Here is a 3194-nt window from a genome sequence, read left to right as displayed (position 1 = left end):
AAGACCTCCTCAACAGCACAGAAAATAGATTATCTCCTGCAGCAGGAAGGTAGGAATAGCTGAAGACCAGGCCCAAGACTTAACTATACAAGAAGCAGAGCTCCAGAGAAGGTTGAATTCCGAAGGCTACCAGGTCTGTTATGCCCAGGTTAGGGTTCTGTTTGGGAAAGAATGAAATCCTGAAGCATAAAATAGGGAATACATGGGGCCGGCCCGGTGGTGCACTGGAGAGTGCGCCACTTGGGAGCGCGGCGGCACTCCTGCTGAGGGTTCGGATCCCATGTGGAGACCGGTTCCCGCTCACTGGCTGAGCACGGTGCGGGTGCAACACCGAGGGTTGCAATCCCGTTACCGGTCAGTAAAAAAGACAAAAAGGAAAAAAAAAATAGGGAATACATGGATCAATGCACTAAAAATCTTGACTAACTATATTCCTCTGCACTCTCTAGGCTTACAGAAGGGGCCCACTCTTCCTTCACATAGGTTGTCTTCCCCAGTATTAGGTTGAGTGGTGGCCCCCGAAAAGATAGATCCATGTTCTAATACCCAGAACCTGTGAATGTTACCTTATTTATAGAAAAAGGGTCTTTGCAGATGTAACTAAGTTAGGGATCTTTAGATGAGATCATCCTGCACTATCAGAGTGGACCCTAAATCCAATGACAAGTCTTCTTACAAGACACATGCAGAGAAAAGGGGGAAGCAATGCGAAGTCAGGCAGAGCTTAGAGTGATACAGTCACAAGACAAGGAATGCCTAGAGACAATGGAAGTTGAAATAGACAAGGAACAGAATCTGCTACAGCCTCTGGAGGGATTTTAGCCCTTCCATGCCCTTGATTCTGGACTACTGGCCTTCAGAACTATGGGAGAACAGATTTCTGTTGTTGCAAGCCACCCAGTTTGTGGTAATTTGTTACAACAGCCCTAAGAAACAAATACATCCTTCCTTCTCAAAGATGATACTTCTGTTTTGTCACATAACATGTACTCCCCTCAGGACTTTCTCCAACTTCCCTTCCTGAACATTAGATCAATAACTAAGATTAAGTAAAAAAAATATTGAGCTGGAGAATTGAGGTGTGGACCTGCACAAAGAGAAAAGCTGCTCTATCCCAAAGTTGCTGAAGGACCTAGCCAACATGTACCAGCAGGAGCTAAGCGAATATGCATGAAACTGGATTCTGAGGGTACTGAATTAAGAGGGTGGGCAGAACACAAAGGTGGAAAAGGGAGAATTTATTGATATGGGATAATTCTTCTGGGGATCAGGAATTGTCATCCCTGCAAGGAACCTGAGTGTGAATATGATGCTATGATAGGTCAAGAAGCTTGGAGGAAGAGAATAAATATGATGCTATGATAGCTCAAGAAGCTTGGAGGAAGAGAATGTTTACACTAAATGAGATAGAAGTGCAAGAATTGCTGCGGCAGATGCAGAAAGAAGGAATCAAAAGACTCAGAAAATGTTGGAGTGGATGTACTGGATAAGGCCACCATGCTCTTAAGGGATCCCAAAGAATACTTTGTTACCAAAGCAATAAGGAAAGCACTGTTGAGGCAAACACCAGCCTCATGGAGAAGCTCAGTGGTGAGTGTCCTCTGTTGGCCAAGGCTGACAGCAAAAGATGCAGTCACAGATCTGGGCAGATTCATCATAATGGGGATAGTAGGATCCCAAAATAATAGAGGCCAGGTGACATCCCTTCACTTCCATAAATAATAAAGCAAAATGGTTTATAATAATAATAAACAATTATTTCATAAACAATTATTGTAATGAGAGGCAAGGTTGGAGTCATAACTGGGGGTCCTGACCTGCAGAGAGCTATGGAGATAGTTGATAGAATACAGTGCTCCTAGGGCAGCCAACAGGGCTAATTAATATATACAATCAGAAGGATATATACAATCAAGGGTGAATTATTAGAAGGCTGAGATAGCCATTCCAATAAAGTCATAATTCCATGTCTAGTTTCCAGACCTGAGCCAGTTTCTGAGTTTAGAATGCTTATATATTTATTTATTTATTTATTTATTTATTTATTTATTTATTTTATTTATTTTATTTATTTTTTTTTTTTTTATTTGGTGGCTGGCCAGTATAGGGATCCAAACCCTTGACCTTGGTGTTATAACACCATACTTGAACTAACCTGCTGAGCTACCCAGCCAGCCTAGAGTGTTCATTGCAAAACCTCTGAATCAGAGGTCATGCACAGACAGTAGTCTTTACATTAGGTTCCAGTATGACTCCTTTCGATTGTATGACCTATGAATAAAAGGACATTTTGTTTGTCTCCTTCACACTTAATCCTTATTGATGAAAGAAGGACAGGACAACTTCAATAAACACTCCAAACTCAGAAATTGGATAAATGGGAGAGGTATAGTAGTTACTGATCCATAGCAAATCTGAATCCCGCTAGGCAAACATTTTGAGGGGTCCTACTCTTGAGATAAGGAATGTATCTTAATTAGGTCCCAATTATATTCTCTGGGAGAGGTTTCCTAGTTCATTATTTTTATGGTCCTCAGTTCAATTCTCTAGGAGGTTCTTCTATCTTGGCACATCTGAAGTAGGCTTTAGAAAATATTTCTCCCTTGGAGTCTTAACAGCTTTCTCAACCTGTCAATACATGTCTCAAAAATAATAGCAATTTTTAGCCCAGGCAGGCGGACCTTTTGGTGTACAACTCTCAAAAACTTAAAAGGCTTTTTATCTATTTGGTCTCAGTTCACTCCATGTACCAACACCATACCAACAGTTCTAGACATGTAATATTTGCTATATTTCTTTGCTTTCTCACTCCTATGCTCCACTAAATGTGAAACTTAATTTCAGGTGCCCAGAGCACATTAAACTTTTATAGAAGAACTACATTCCTAGTCTCTTTTTCCTAAGCCATTTTGTGGAATTGAAAGAATTTATTGTGGTGGCTGGATAGCTCAGTTGGTTAGAGTATGCTGCTGATAACACCAAGGTTACCGGGGGTTCGGTTCTTGTACGGGCCAGCCACCAAAAAAAAAAAAAAAAAGTGTGTAGTAGGCACTATTTTCTTAGTTGAATCTTTCCTCTGAGACTCATTAATCCATTTAGGACTTTTTAACAATGTGTTCTGGCCTTGCGCTTGATCTGACACTAGACAAAAGGCTATTTTGGTTAGACATTGTTGCTCACAGGCTTTCTACGTT

The sequence above is a fragment of the Galeopterus variegatus genome, unplaced genomic scaffold (assembly GCF_000696425.1).
Source record: "Galeopterus variegatus unplaced genomic scaffold, G_variegatus-3.0.2 Scaffold8039, whole genome shotgun sequence".
Classification (NCBI taxonomy): Eukaryota; Metazoa; Chordata; class Mammalia; order Dermoptera; family Cynocephalidae; genus Galeopterus; species Galeopterus variegatus.
This window is presented reverse-complemented; position numbering follows the sequence as displayed.